The following is a 16,821-nucleotide window of genomic DNA, read 5'->3' as shown; positions in this document are numbered from 1 at the left end:
TGTTTGTGGGGAGTCCTTGTGCAGAATTTGTCCAATTGGTAGTTCTGGGGGGAGACAAAGAGGTCTAAATCTGGGCTCCACCATTTGTTTATCAACATGTTGAAAGTCTTTGGTTCCAGTTTCAACTCGTGTGGGTCCATGAGATTTCTGCTTAGTTCACCTGCCAGTGTATTTAGTTTTCCTGGCAGGAACTGAGCCTGTAGATGCACTTGGTAGCGCAAGGCTGTGTTCCACAGAGCCATGCCTAGTCTGCAGAGGGGGTAGGAATGGGTACCCCCCTGCTTGTTTATGTACCACATAACAGTGGTGTTATCGGTCATTTACCATTAATTGTCCTGGAAGAATGTGGTCCTTGAAGGCTCAGACAGCATTCTGTACAGCTAACATTTCTTTTTGATTGATATGCAGGTGCATTTGACTTGGGTTCCATTTGCCCTGAATGCACTTCCCTGCCAGGTGAGCCCCCCCATGCATAGTCTGATGCGTCTGTTAGGGATTGGGCGTCAAGGGGTAGAGTGAATGGTAGTTCCTTGTTTTGGTGGAAGGCCTCTGCCCACCAAAGGAATTCTAACCATAGGCAAGGTATGATAGGAATCATTGCTTCTAGATCCTGAGAATGTTGACACCATAGGCTTTTTAGATGCCATTGTCGTTTCCCCATATGCAGTTTTGCATATGGAATTAGTAGAATGCATGAGGCTGTGAACCCAAGGCTTGCAGTATTTGCCTTGCAGATAGCAGGGTTTTTGTGGCCACTAGTTTGAAGCAAGTTGTCAAATGAATTTGTTTCTCTGGCGTGAGGAAAACCATCTGGGAAGTTGTGTTCAAGCTTGCTCCCAGGAATATAATTTGTTGACAGGGTACCAGCTGTGATTTATTTTCATTTATGGTGTACCCCAAACAAGTTAGCACCTTTTGTACAAATGCCAGATGATTCAAAAGTATGTCCTGGCTTTCTGCCTGAATTAGACAATCGTCCAGGTATGGGTATATCTGAATATCTCTTTTGCCTGCAAAATGCAATGACTGGAGCTAGGTACTTTGTGAATACCCTGGGCACAGTAGATAAGCCAAAGGGCAGTGCAGAGAACTGATAGTGCATGCAGCCTGCTTTGAAGCGTAGGTATCTTCTGCAAGATTCCCTGATTGGGATATGCAGGTAGGCTTCCTTTAAATCCAGTGTTGCCAACTAGGCATCTTTGCCTCTCATGGGAAGCAACTGGTGAAGTGTTAGCTTCTTGAATTTTGGAATCACCAAGAAGGTGTTTCGGATAGAAAGGTCCAGGATAGGATGCCATGAATTGTCTTTTCTGGGTAACAGGAAAAGTCTTGAGTAGAAACCTTGTCCCTTTTCCGCTTCTGGTACAGTCTGAATAGCCTTTAATCTTAAAAGAGAGTGTACTTGCTTTTGAGCCTCTGCCCACTGACTTGGGGGTAGATCTGGACAACCGTTTGGGGTTGGCAACGTGTGTAAGTGAAATCTGTATCCTTGGGAAACTATGTTTAAAACCCATTTGTCCAGGGTAATGAGTTCCCAGTTTTTTGTTTGCAGAGCAATCTTTCCCCCTAAAGGAGCAGTAAGTTGAGAAGTGCTTGGAAGTTTTAAAGTTAAGTCATTGAGACAGCTTACCATAGGGGGGAGTCTTACTACTCCCTGATTTGGAAGTTGGAGCCCCCCACTGCTTAGTCCTGCGCGTACCTTGGGACTGAAGCCTGGTTGTTCTGCTGGTTCTGGGTTTGAACTGAAGAGGTCTGGAGAGGCAGGAAAGGACCAATTTTTTGAGGGCCAATGCCTACTAAATCTTGGAGGCTGCACTTGTAAGAAATCTTTAACAGTTTGCATAGATTGCATAGAACTACTTCTGCTTTGTTGCCAAACAGGCGGTCCTGATTTAAGGGAGCATCCAGTAATTTAGTTTTAACATGATCTGGCAAAGATTACTCCTTAAGCCAAGCATGCCTTCCAAGTACAGACCTGGTGACAGCAGTTCTACAAGATGCCCATAGTGAATCAAAACCACATTGCAAAGTATGTTTTCCAACTTGTTCAGCAGGATGCATTAAATCCTGTAAATCCTTATTTTCAGGACAATCAGGAATCAACATCATTTTCTGTTTAAGCAGTCCAATAATATGCTGCTGATACTTAACATATGAAACTGGCAATTTAAGGCCCTGATGGCAAAGGTTGCAAAGGTGTATACCTTCTTACCCCATCTATCCAGTGCCCTGGAATTTCTATTAGAGGGGGTAGGATTTTTGGCAGTAGTAGCCTTAATGCCCTTGGGTCCCTGTGAAATGGTATCAGGATCCGCAAAAGATTTTTTAAAAAGGAACCTGTGAGAATCAGGAACCCTGCAATATCTATCAGGTTTTCTGGGAGCAGGAGGTAAAGAGTCAGGGGCCAAGCTAGAGTCCGAAAAGACATCGTCAACAACATCCAGCACTGGAGGGACAGCTAAAGGCCTGTGCTGGGGCAGAAGTAAGAAATCTCTAAGCCTCTTTTTAGAATCAGAGTAATCCTGGCTTTCCCAGTTAAAATGCTCCCTAAGAGTATGCAAGGTTTCACCAAAAGAAAAATCTTCTGGGGGAGAAGCAGAGGGAATAGATTCCTCTGCATCAGAATCCTCATAGGTAAATAAGGGTAAATCCTGGTCATCAGAGAAGACAGAAATTTCAGAATCCTGGTCAGAAGTATCATAAGCCAATTCAGTCCCAAGTCTCTTAGAGGAGGAAGGCTGACTTCCCCTGATTAAAATAATAAGGTCTTCAGCCATTCCTATCATTTGTTTTTTAGGCATTGAGGCCTGACCATGAGGTCTGGGCACCAGTTTCCTAGGCATGGTTTGAGTTTTAGGCCTTGAAGAAGAAGATGGCATCGGTTTAATATGCAAGTCAGTAGGCCTGAATACACCCCTCAGAAGACGGTGCCTGCACAGCGCTCTGGACCCATCCAAGGTAGACAACCAAAGGTTCCACAGTTGAAGAAACTCGTGGCATACCGGACTCCGAATGGGTTTTAGGAGTGGCCTGCGAATCTGAAGTAGTGGGTATCAGGGGCTGCGAAAGCGCCTTACTGAGTACCGGTGAACTGGCGACTAGCTTAGGAGAAGAGTCGTCGGCATCTTTTGACCTAGGCGGCCTGTCTCTGTCTTTATTTTTGAGTTTTTTTCGGAATGTCAGTAGTCGGGTGGCTTACCGAAGACATATCTGGATAATTGAACAGAGTACCAAAATATTTAGAAGCGAAAATATACAGACAATGAATAGTTCATGGTTTAAATAAGGCACAAAACAGACAGTGAGGTACGTCGTGGTGAGGGCCTAGGCAAGGAATACAGTATGAATGGAAATCTTTGAGATATTTGCTTTCCACAAGAAATACAATTATTAACTTTTACTGACATCAGTTTAGAGCAAGAAAAAGTTTCCCCAACGGGATACTTAGCTTTAGTTGAAGACTTTGGTTCTGAAACTCGAAAACAAAAATGTCAGAAGTTGACCGACTGGCACTTGCGAACTGCTTCTGCTTCGGGCACCGCACGGTAAGAAAGACTGGTGTAATGGCATTGGCTGCATGCTTTATACCAGACTACCTAGACAGCAAGTGAAGCAGAACCCAAGACTTTGATAGTCAGGCCAACTGAGGGCTACTGCAAACAGATAACCCAAATGTGATGACTGCAACATTGAAACACGAAGAACACCATGCTGGAGGGATAGATTCCTGTCCCAGAGACTTCCCATACTCTGGAACAGACTACCCATCTATGTCAAACAGAGCTCCTCATTAGCACTCAAGAAAAATCTTGATGATTGGATGGGTAATAGGAAATTCACCCGGGGATCACTTCTGTAGTTCTGTTTGACAGGGACACAGGAAAATAATTTTCTTGGGTGGCGAAAGCCAGGGTACCTTTTTGGCTAGGCTTGTATAGGCCCTAGGGCCAATAGCCTAGTACCTACCTATGAACCAGAGAGACCAGGAAAAACAGATAAGTGGTCGGAGTACCGACTGATTGCCACAGCAGAGTTGCTCATAAATGACTGAGGCAAGGAAAAAGCTTGATTAAAGACCACAACCTCTCAGATAACTTTTTTCTTCTATTTATTACATAAGACATTGGTAAACATGTACTAACAGACAAAAAAAAAACATATGAGCATTTTTTCACTTACATACATTACATATGCTCAGCTAAAAGGAATAATTTCCTTACTTACCCCATTTGTTCACCCAATATTCCTGACAAGAGTGTTCTATAGGGAATTTTAAAAATATGCCAAAGCATTACACTCCCAAAAACATATGTCCTCAGTTACCTCTTCTCCATCACACCTCCAACATTTTTCTGAGAAAAATTACTTTGAAGTTTGCTTGGGGAATAAAATACATATGCAAATACTTCCAGGCAAAAATCCTAAACATTCAGGACCTTGGTGCACACATGCGAGCCATATTTTTTTCCCTCCCATTGTTCCCTTGTAAAATGCTTTGCCAGCCTCTGTATCACTACTTGCAGTCATTTCCAATGTCAAAATCTCCTTTCTCCATTCTTGTGCTGGCTTAGTTCTTCAAATACTTTCTGCTACTTTACGAACATAATATTCTGTATGGCAGTTATTCTTCGGCTTAAGGTTCTGCATCCAAAATCCCACACACTCCTTATTTCTTGAACTTTCAACCACTTCATCATCTTTCCTTTCCAGTCTTAACTGTAACCTTCTGACTGCATTATGTATATAAGCCCTAACTGTGCAGCTCTAAAATATTCCTTCAAATCAGGTAATCCTAAACCATTGCTCTACTAGAAGAATCAACTTGGCTCACTTAACTCTTGCTCTTTTTCCCTCCCAGATAAATTCCTTCAACACTTTATTATTATTGTCCACAACTTCTCTGCTGGATAAAAATATGCCTGACCCATATATAAAACTTAAGGGACAAAACATTTTCACTGCCTGTATCTTACTATCCATAAAAAAAAAAAAAGTTATGTACTCACCATAACGTTCCATGCTTGTTGTCCATCTTGCCATTCATTCATTCTTATAATGATGGGTTCAGAGCCACTCCTCAGCTCCGACTCGGCTGAATACTTAGCTGAAGATCTCAAACTTGGCTCGTGGCAAGAAGGTATCCCACAATGCAGTGGTACAATTCCCCAGATCTTGTTTGCTGCCAATACTGAGCAATATGTACACTATATACATATCTACACACATATACATATAAACAATGTGAAAGTCCATACCAAACAATATTGGAAGGAGAAACAAGCTGAGACAAAGAGCCCCTGAGGTAGTGGAAATCTACCAGATCCACAAGAGGTCTTTGGCAGGGGGAAGGAGGAAGGATTCGTAAGAATGAACGGCAAGATGGGACAATAAACATGGAACGTTACGGTGAGTACATAACTTCTTTATGTTATGTTGTCCTATCTTGCCTTCATTCTTTCAATGATGGGATAGTGTCCATAGCACATTTATCCTGGGTGGCTCACGGGAGTATACCTTTAAGCACCGTGGAACCAAAGGATGCCCTGTCCTTGGAGGCCAAATCCACTTTGTAATGAGTAATAAAGGTATGCTGAGTAGACCACGTAGCTGCTGCACAAATATTATCTAAGGGAATTCTGGCTTGAAAGGCAGATGACGTAGCCAATGCTCTAGTGGAATGAGCCTTTACTTTGAAGGGTACATCCTTGTTATTAGATTTGTAGATAAAATTAATACAATTTGAAAGCCAAATAGAAAGAGTGATTTTTGAGACTGAGGATCCTTTTTTTTTTGCATCAGAAAAGGATACAAATAATTGGTCAGATTTTCTGAAGTCTTTGGTTCTATGCAAGTAGAATCAGAGTTGTCTGTGCACGTCCAGTTGGTGTAATTTGTACTCTGCCTTGTTGCTATGTTGAGGAAAGAATACTGGGAGTTCTATGGATTTGTTTATGTTGTTTGGAGAAGCAACTTTTGGTAAAAAGGAAGGGTTAAGTACATAAGGATACCCTATCCTTATGAAATATCAAATATGTTGGTTTAACAGAAAAAGCTTGCAGCTCTGACACCCTTCTAGCGGAAGTTATAGCCACTAGAAATAAAATCTTCCATGAAAGGGAATTTGAAGTCCGAAGACAAAGAAGGCTCGAAGGGAGGTAAAATGAGATGGGACAAAACAAAATTTAGATCCTAAGGAGAAAGGGGTTCCTTAAAGGGGGGGTCTTAATAAGTAAGCACCTTTTAAGAAATACAACCAGTGTGACATTAAATTTGAAGAAGAATCACCAATATGAACATTTGAGATTGCAGGAAGCCTTGTTGAAAAAGTTCCGCCAGAAATTCCAAAATGGAGTGAATAGGTGCAGAGAAAGGATCAATGTTCTTATCTTGAGCACACAGTGAAAACCTCTTCCATTTGCTAGAATAAAGCTTTCTAGTGGAAGCTTTATGGGTTGACATTAAGATATGTCCAACAGTGGGAGTGAAATTGTGAAGCCTGACTAACTTGGGAAGTGGAGCAGCCAAGCTGTCAATTTTAGGGTGTGGAGAGATGGATGAAACTCCACCAACATATGAGTCAGCAGATCTGGCACTGGGTCCAGGATCCAAGGCTTCTCCTGAAGGTGTGGCCACAGGAAAAGGAACCAAACTTGGCGAGGCCTATAAGGGGCAATGAGAATTATCCTGCTTCCCGAGCTTTGAGCTTTCTGAATTACTCTGGGTATGAGAGGAAATGGTGGAAAGGCATATAGAAGTCCCAAGGGCCAATCATGAGCAAGAGCAGCTCTCGGTGTCTCCCTCGGAGGGGGAACTAGGGTAAAGTAGTTGCTGCAATTGGCATTCATGGGAGTGGCAAAGTAATCGCAGCAAGGCTGTCCCCATGTTTGGAAAATCATTTCCGCTACATTGTAATTGAGAGTCCACTCGTGAGGCATTAGAATTGCTCTGCTCAGCTTGTCCGCTATCACACTGGACTTCCCTGGGATGTGCATTGCGATTAGAAAGCACTGGGAAGAAACTGCCCATTGCCATACTCTTAGGGCTTCTCGACACAGGGGGTAGGATCTGGTTCCCCCCTTGCTTGTTTATGTACCAAACCAGACATATTGTCTGATTGGATCGCAACAGTCCCTAGAGGGAGAGAGTCTTGAAGTGCTTGCAACGCAAGAAGCACTGCTCTCATCTCTAGAACATTTATATGCAAGTGAGCCTCGTGATCTTGTCATGGACCTTGGACTGTTCTTTACAGAAAATGCCCCCCCCCCCCGGGTCTGGGAAGCGTCCGTGGTCACTGCAGCTATTAACTGGTGTGAAACAAAGGGTCTGCCTATTGTCACATGAGTGGAGTGTATCCAGCATCTCAAGTCATTCTTGCAAGATTCTGTTACTCTTACGAGACACTGGAAGCTCTTGAAATGACCACTGGGAGAACAGCAGCCACTGAAGTATCCTCATGTGCATTCTGGCACGAGGAACTAGTGTAATCATGTAGACCATTGTTCCTAATAAGCATAGAACTACTTTTGCTTTCACTTTGTCCATGGGAAGGATGTGAAGTATTTGCTGTCTGAGAGCTATGACTCTTTCTGTTGGAAGACATGCTACCACAGATGAAGTGTCTAGATCTGCCTCTATGAATGTTATATGTTGACAGGGCAACAAGGCAGATTTTTGAAAATTTACTGTAATGCCCAAATGATTGCAGATGTCCAAAGTTAGATCCCTGACTTGTAGAAGCAGATGCTTGGTGGTGGCAGATAGGAGCCAGACATTTAGATAGGGAAACACATGGAATCTTAGACACCTCAGGTGAGCCGTGACTACTGCAATACATTTGGTGAACACTCTGGGGGCTGTAGTGAGACCAAAGGGCAGAGCTCTGAACTGATCATGGCTGCCTTCCAGCTGGAAGCGCAAGTACCTTCTTGATGTCCTGCTAATTTTTATCTGGTAGAAAGCATTTTGAAGGTCTATCGAGCACATCCAATTGTCTTTCCCAAAAAGGGAAGTATAGACTGCAGAGTCACCATTCGGAACTTTGACTTCTTGACTGATTCGTTTAACTTGCTTAGGTCCAATATGGGCCTGTAGTCCCCTGTTCTTTTTGGCACTAAAAAGAATCTTGAGTAAGTTCTGAATCCTATTTGGTCTGTGGGGACTTCTTGGAGGACTCTTTTTAGGAGAAACTTTCAAACTGCTATAGTTGCTTGTTCCCTTAAATTGGGTGGAACATTAGGGAGTGTTTTGGTCTTCAGGTATGCAAAAGGGGATGGCGTATCCTCTGGATATTATACTTAGTACCCATTTGTCATTGGTGAACTTTCGCCAGGCTTCTGGGTACATCGATAAACGACCCCCTCTGCCTTTGGGGTGGCATCTACCATTATTACCTCCCGCTCTGCCCCTGGGGAAGGTATCACCCTGTGTGTCCTGGAAAAATCTCTGGGATCTTTTGAACCACATCTTTCCGCCCTTTTGACCTTTGGGATAAGGTCATGAAGGTACGGAAAAACGTACTCCAATGGCAGACAGTTTTTTCTTCCTGCTCGCATCGGGTTAGAGTGTCTTTTACTTTGGGTCCAAAGAGTGAGGAACCATCAAAGGGGGCATTAGTAAAGGTAGACTTGAAGGGCTCTGCAAAATTACACAAGTGTATCCAGGAGTGTCTCCTAAGGGAAACTCTGGAACTCACTGCTCTGCTCGCTCCATCTGCTGCATAAGATATGAGCCTTTGGAGGAGTTGGCAATAGAATTTAAGGTGAACAGCTGGGAGGAGACCTTCTAATTTACCCCCGCAGCTACTGAACCTTGTAGAGAGTATCTCCTAGCTCTTTCAGATCATCTTTTTGTAGACTTGTAAAATGGGATAAGTAATTCAGCAATCGCAGAGAAAAGGTCGCTGAAGAAAAGATACGCTTCCTGTATCTGTCCATCGTTCTCAAATCTTTATTCGGAGGATGAACAGATGAGGAAGTCTCTGCAAGTTCCTTTTTGGTGGCTACTGCCACCACCATAGCATCTACAGGTACTTCCTTTGTTAAGAATTCTTTGCCCAAAGATGCTGACAAAAATTTGTTTGGCCTCCGAGGGACCAATTCCAAAGTGTCTGGTGGCTTCCACGCCTTTCAACTAACCAGGTCCATTAGTTCAGTGAAAGGCGGAGACACCCAGGAGGCTGAAGGTTGAGACCCAAAAGCCTTCAGGTACACTGATTCCTCATCAGAAGGGGTAGTGGTCTGCCAGCCACCTCTTTGCTTAAGGATCTCTAGAATATCTGCAAATGAGATGTCGTCAGAGGATGACCATGAGGACCCTTCTGACTCATCGAGGTCAGTGTCTGAAGTGATGGACTCATCTGGGGAGTCAACATGCTTCCTCCTGCAGGTTCTCTTCAGAGGTGGCTCCTCAGAAGGATATTCTGGGGAGGCTTCGGATGAGAGGGGTTCACCCAAAGGAGGATCCTGAGGCTCTGGGTCTCTGCTGTCTTGAGGAATGGATGGTGCGGAGACAGTAGCCGGTGCCTTGGGGGGACGAGTACTGGTATCCCTCTGTGGTGCTGAATGGGTAGATAACACACTTGTCAGCTCAAAGGTGGATCCCGCAGGCTCCGAAGACTCCCCCGGCTCCGAGGATACAGAGGAAGGCAAGGGAGCTAACAAGATCGGACACGAGGCTGATGGAGCCGAGCTAATCTGAGCCGACGCTCTAAGGGGTAAACTCGGCACCAAAAAAAATCAGGGCCGAGAATTCCCCTTGGGGCCGAAAAAGGGAATCTCGGCTCCCAGACTCACCGGATGGTGCCAAGAGTAGAGCAGATGTCAGCTTCATGGAGAACAAAGGGAGTTCCAGAACAGACAATTCCACAGAAAGTGGCACCGAGCACTTCGGCTCCGAAGGACCAGCTTGGCTCAGAGGAACAATAATAGTGGGCACAGTAAACTCCGAAACCAAATGAGTGGGAACCGAGAACAATTTAGTCAGCGCCGCCAACTTGAGAAGTCTACGCACCACCCGTTCCACATCCTCATCAGATAAGCTTCTTGTAAACCTGGAAGATAATGAAGGAGATCGATACCAGCGAAACTTCAATGGACTGGCTCCGAGAGGAGGATTTGGAGCTGAAGAACCAGGCCTGTCAACCATAAGAACTTCCGACAGCTCTGAGGACTGTGGAGCCGAGGAAGTAGTGGCCTTAGAAATTTTAGGGAATTTGGACTGGCAGCTCCGAATGAGTCGATGCAGCTGGAGATTGTCTCAAGTGATTTTTCCTTTTTTGATGAAGGAGATGAAGAGGAAGAGCTATGAATGGCCTCTTCAAAGGAAGGCTTTAAAGGCCCTTTTAGAATCTTGTTTATTCTTTCCTGAAGAACTCTGGCACTAAATGAATGACAGAAGGTGCAGTCCTCTTGGAGATGACCACCACCAAGACAACAGACACAAACAACATGTCCATCAGTGATGGACATCTTTTGCAAGCATTTCTGACTTTTTGAAACCCGAAGGCTTGTGTTCTCTTTCTTTTTGTTCTTTAGACACTCTCACACAAACAACAGGAAAGCCTAGAGGCTATATCAAGCACAACAAATGATATTTAAGACTAATATGCTAGCAAGAGACAATATATAAAGGAGGAACGACCAGGGAAAGAAAATTAGAACCTCTAACTCAAACGGTTCTGATTTTCACACAAACGCTCAAACAGTACAAGCCCTCTAACTAAAACGGGTGTATAGCTCTCTAACTTAAACGAGCTATGAAGACACAAACATACAACAAACAACCACTACAGGGATACCAAACAGCCTATAAAGCGACGGCAAAAGCCATGCCTAAGGGAAGAAACTATCTCTATTAAAGTAAAAAACAGCAAAGAGATGCCAATGAATACTATTAATAACAGAACTATATATGTGCAAAAATATTCAGTTTTGACAAGTAATATAGAAAAAAGTTTCACAACTTAGCCACAGCCAAGATGAGCGCATCCAACCTCGTAAAGCGGCAAACGAGATCTGGGGAATTGCACCACTGCATTGTAGGATACCTTCTTGCCATGAGCCAAGTTTGAGATCTTCAGCTAAGTATTCGGCCAAGTCGGAGCCGAGAATCGTCTCTGAACCCATCATTGTAAGAATGAAGGCGAGATAGGACAACATAACATCAAGAGCTTCTGGTTTCTCAGTTTTTGAATGGTCTTTTGTTTTATCTCTTCTCACATATCCACAGCTACCATATCAGAAGCCTTTTTAATCATTACTCCTAAACACTTCATCTTATTGTGTTCCCATAAATATGGGTAATGCTAACCAAATTTGTGTGTGGGTACATAATTTACAACTATGCCATTTGTTTTATCTTCAATAATTTTATAACTCAAAAGACTTGAAACGGTCTCAAAATGTTCCACAACACATTTCCTTTTCTGGACTTATCAGGTACAAAATATCATCTGCAATAAGGCCAGATTTTCTTGATTACCATATCAATTATATCATTGAATCACTGAATCCTTTAGTTTATTTGCCAATGACTCTAAATATAAACCAAATTCTCCTTACTTTGTAATACTTTAACCTTTGTCACCACCTCTAAATAATTTCTATTACTTCTTAACCATATTTTTTTTCTTTCTACTCCATTTTAAAATCCATTTTCATCTTATCCCACTCACTAGTTATTACATCTGAAGAAATGTCTACCTTCCTTAATTACTCTCAAATGATTTCCACTAACTATTCTTTACATCTCTCTCTTTTTAGCAGGTAGGAGGGAAAGTGCCACTGTAATTTTTATTTCAGTACCCTGCGTTTTTATGTTAAGTTTTTATCAATGCATGACCTGAAACAGCTATTGGATAAGTGTTGAAGATTTCAATTAAATGCACACGTTCCTGTGAAATACAATTTCTATCCTGTCTAGTTCAGTTATTGCATCTGAGGGGAATAATATGTAAATACCATCAGAGTTCCTATTTCTGAATTCATGTCTTCCATACACTCTTATTTTCTTCTTTCTAGGTATCCCCCCTGATATATACTCACTACTGGAAGTAAAGGTCCAGTCCTCATCTACAAGTAACTGATTAAAAGCTGATTATTTCTCCAAAAAAATTCTTAAGCTCCGTAATATCGGTTTTTGGTAGCATATAAATACCTTCCAATGTAATCTTCTTCCCTTGCCAAAAACCCCTTACTACCACAAATCTATCATTATTCTCCTCCCCCTTCTATCACTACTGGAGCTCCCTTTCAAGCAATCAGAATTATTCCGGTTTCCTCTGTACCTGATATTCTGCTGAATACCCATCCTGTAAATCCATTTTTTCTCAAATTCACATGTTCATTTCTTTCTAAACGTGTCTCATCCAGCGTTCCTATCTGCACTCTACACTTCTTAATATAATTTAATATTCTTTCCTTTTTGTCTATACCTGTAAGGCCATTTACGTTCCAAGATAATATGGATAGTGTAACCAGTATGATAAAAAGCTTTTGTTCTTACCTATTATGCGTTACTTTTTTTCTGGGGGGGGGGGGGTATGCATTTCCAAATTTTGTCTTACAAACATATACTAATATCTGGAAAAATAAACTGAGGCCAAACTGATATTTAGGGCTTTCAATCTTTATTGGTCACTAGAACTTCATCAGAATGTAGGTAAAATGAAAATGATGCCACTAAATAAGAGAAAATTACAAAGGTAGCAAGAAAGTACAGTCGTGTACACTTACCATAAATGTAGATGTTCGAGTGTATTTACTGTTGCAGTCATCACACTTGGGTTATTTGCCTGCAGGTAGCCCTCAGTTGGCCCAAATACCAGAGTCTTGGGATTTCTGTCGGTTGTTGTCACCTCTTCCATGACATCAGGTCGTTAGGGGTATAAAACATGCAGCCGACGCCATAACATCAGTTTTTCTTGCCCCAGATGTCAGGAACCCCCCAAAATAGGAAGCTACTACTTGGTGTGGAACCCCTCCAGTAAAAAGTAAATATCGCTGCCATAAAAGATGGTCATAAAGAGGACAGGTAGAAAGGATATAGAAAACCAGGGGAAGGAGGGAGGGAAACCAGGACTGCAACAGTGAATACACTCCAACATCTGCATTTCTGGTAAGTGTACACAACTGTACTATGTTCTTCGTGTTTCACTGTTGCAGTCATCACACTTGGGTTGATTCCCAAAGCTGAGGAAGGGTGTTGGCAGTCAAGAGGTGTTAGGGCTGGCTAGCAGGCCTTGTAAGACTGCTGTAGCAATTCTAGCTCTGGATTTAGAAAAAATAGGTAAGTGGTAATGCTTGGTGAAGGTGTGTACAGAACTCCAAGCTGCAGTTTCCAGGATGCCCCTGGTAGGGACTCCCCTGAAAAATACTGTAGAGGTTGAAGTAGCTCTAATGGAAAGAGGTCTGATCCCCAGAGGGGTAGGTTTTCCATGGTGCTTGTAGCAGAAATGGATGCAGTGTGCTATCCATTTAGAAATGGTTTGCTTTAAAATGGCCTTGCCCTCTGTCCCTGTAGCAAAGCTGACTAGCAGCTGGTCACATTTTCTGAAAGGTTTAGTCTTGTCAAGGTAGAACCTAAGCTGTTTGTGCATGTCCAAGGTGTGCAGGATCCTTTCCCCTTTATTCTGAGGTTTGGGAAAAAGGTTGGCAAATGGATTGGTTTAGAGCCCCATTTGATACCACCTTGAGCATAAAGGAAGGGTTAGTCCTGAGGAAAACCCTGTCAGCATGGAAAATAATGAAGGGTACCACTGCCTTTAGTGCCTGTAAATCAGACACTCTCCTTGCTGAAGTAATAGCTAGAAGTAAGCCTGTTTTCCAAGAGAGGAAATTTAACTCTGCTGAAGTAGCAGGTTCAAAAGGGGGGGGGGGGGAGCGTGATCTTTTCCAGTACAAAGTTAAGGTTCCAGGTCTGGGTGGGAGCTCTCCTTGGGGGGCCTTAAATTGATAGTGCCTCTCAGGGACTGTTTGATGAGAGGGTGAGAAAAGAGAGGAGGCTCAGTATTATGAGCTGAGAAGGCAGAGGCATGCATCTTAATGGAGGAGAAGGATAGGCCTCTGTGGAGTAGCTCTGCTAGGTAATCCAGGATTAGAGGTAAGGAGGGCACTGCTGTGTCCTTTCCTTTAGACTGAATCCAAGAACAATATCTTTTCCACTTTTCAGCATAGGATTTCCAAGTACTAGGCCTTCTGGCATCAAGAATGACATCCAGCACCTGTTTGCTGAGGGTTGCTGGTGGGTTATTCAAGGGATAAGCCAGGCTGCATGATTTGGGGTTTGCAATTGTGCATGCAAAATCTGTCGCTCCTGCTGAGACAGCAGGGTAGGAATCTGGTGTAGGTGCCAGGGTGGCACAGTTATCAGGCTGCACAGGAGTGGGTACCAGACCTGGCGTGGCCAGTCCGAGGCAATCAGAATTGCCCTTCGCCTGTCTTGTTTCATCTTTAGTAGTACTCCTGAGAGAAGGGGCAGAGAGGGACGGCATAGATTAAGAGGTTTTTCCATTGAAAGGATAGGGCTCATACACCTTCCAGGCCCTGCTGTGAGGGTCCCTGGTGCAGTATTTGCCTAACTGGTGTTTCTTGGGAGGGAGGCAAAAAGATCCACCTCTGGTGTCTCCCACCTCTGGATCAGAAGGTTGAATGTGTTGGACTCCCATTTCAAATTTTTGGTTCTAAGAGATTTCTGCTTAAGTCGTCTGCCAGTGAATTTTGTTTGACTGGCAATAATTGAGCATGTAGATAGACTTGGTTGCTCAAGGCTGTGTTCCACAGGGCCATGGGTAACCTGCAGAGTGGGTAAGAATGGGTTCCCCCCTGCTTGTTTATGTACCACATAAAGTACAGTTGTGTACACTTACCATAAATGTAGATGTTAGAGTGTATTCACTGTTTCAGTCATCACATTTGAGTTATCTGCCTGCAGATAGCCCTCAGCTGGCGTGAATACCAGAGTCTTGGATTCCTGAGTCGGATGCTCTCTCTTCTTCCATGACGTCAGGGGTATAAAACATGCAGCCGACGCCATTACATCAGATTTTCTTGCCCCAGATGTCAGGTGCCCCCACAATGGGAAGCAATTATATGTTATGGTACAACTCCATCAAAAAGCAACTACACCAGAAAAACTTAAATACACCAAACAAGAAGGAAAGGTAGAGCCAAGAGAAGTCAGGGAGCGGGAGGGAGGGTAACCAGGACTGCAACAGTGAATGTACTCTAATATCTACATTTATGGTAAGTGTACACAAAGTACAGTTGTGTACCTACCATAAATGTAGATGTTCGAGTGCATTCACTGTTGCAGTCATTACACTTGGGTTATCCTGCTGGCAGGCTACCTGCAGTTGGCCAGAATTCCAAAGTCTAGGTCTAGCGCCGGTTGCTGTCGCCTCTTCCCTGACGTCAGTGCGCCAGGAGCATAAAAGATGCAGCTGACGCCATTTTCTTCAGTTTTTCTTGCCCCAGATGTCAGATGCCCCCAAATAGGTAGGCTAAAAAAAATGTATGCCAAGAAGCATGCATGTACTAAAATAAGAAGTTATGTACCTACCATAACGTTCCATGTTAGTTGTCTTCTCTCGCCTTCTTTCTTGCTTGATGGGTTCGGAGCCGATCCTCGGCTCCGCACTTGCTTTAGCTCGAGAACTCCTTTTACCAGCTCAAGGCAGCCCCATATCCCATGATGCAAGGCAGTAAGTACCCAGATCTCGTTTGTTGACAAAGGGCAATAACACCAAGCATAAAAATACTTCCCAAAGGAAGAAGAAACTTACAGATGGAAAAAGGACCAGGTCTGAATGATCTTTAGCATAACAGTTTCTTATACAAGGTCTGTCCAGGCCAGGGGGAAGGAGGGAGGGTCGCAAGAAAGAAGGCGAGAAGACAACTAACATGGAACGCTATGGTAGGTACATAACTTCTTAATGTTAAGTTGTCAATCTCGCCTTCATTCTTGCTTGATGGGACCGCGTCCCTAGCACCTCTATCCTGGGTGGCTCAATGGAACAAACTCTTGAGGACTGTAGAGCCAAAACTGGCTCTGTCCCTGGAGGCCAAGTCCAATTTGTAATGGGAAACAAAAGTGTGAGGAGTGGCCCAAGTGGCCGCTGCACAAATAGTGTCCAAAGACAGTCTAGCTTGAAAAGCTGTAGAAGTAGCTAAACTCCTAGTTGAATGTGCTTTAGGTTTTGAGCACAGCTGTTTTCCCCTGATCGTATAAATTTCAGTGATGACCGAAGAAAGCCATCTGGACAAAGTCACTTTAGAAACAGGAAGGTCCTTTTTATTATTTGCATAGGAAACAAAAAGTTGACCAGATTTTCTAAATTTTTGTTCTGTCCAAATAATATCTAAGCTGACGGTGGACGTCAAGATAATGTAGCTTTTGTTCAGCTCTATCTGAATAGTTAGGAAAAATACAGGAGATCAATGGATTGATTCAGATTGTTTTGAAGCGACCTTAGGTAAAAGGATGGATTAGTTCTCAAAGATACTCTGTCTTTGTGAAAAATCAAATAGGGGTCGAACCGAAAGAGCATGAAGTTCAGACACCCTCCTGGCAGATGTAATAGCCACTAGGAATAAAGTTTTCCAAGAAAGATATTTCAGGGAACAAGAAACAGCTGGCTCAAAGGGGAAGAATCAAGGATGTCAGCACTAAATTTAGATCCCACTGAGGAGGAGGATTCCTGATTGGAGGCTTTAGTAGGAAAATTCCTTTCAAGAAGGCCCTGCAGAGCCTATGGGACATAATATTATGATCTGCTATCCCGACATGAAAATTAGAAATAGCAGCCAACTGAACTCTGACTGTGGA

General features: G+C 43.3%; 1 protein-coding gene across 1 annotated transcript in view; it reads right to left on the bottom strand.

The window, feature by feature from the left end:
• The window catches only part of CLTC (clathrin heavy chain), a 2,794,584-nt gene that overhangs the window by 898,062 nt on the left and 1,879,701 nt on the right, over positions 1-16,821 (bottom strand). The gene's annotated exons all lie outside the window — the stretch shown is intronic.

This window comes from Protopterus annectens, chromosome 13.part0 (genome assembly GCF_019279795.1).
Source record: "Protopterus annectens isolate FY-2018-M chromosome 13.part0, PAN1.0, whole genome shotgun sequence".
NCBI classification, from domain to species: domain Eukaryota; kingdom Metazoa; phylum Chordata; order Ceratodontiformes; family Protopteridae; genus Protopterus; species Protopterus annectens.
The sequence above is the reverse complement of the archived record's forward strand: the minus strand, read 5'-3'. Positions and strand labels throughout refer to the sequence as shown.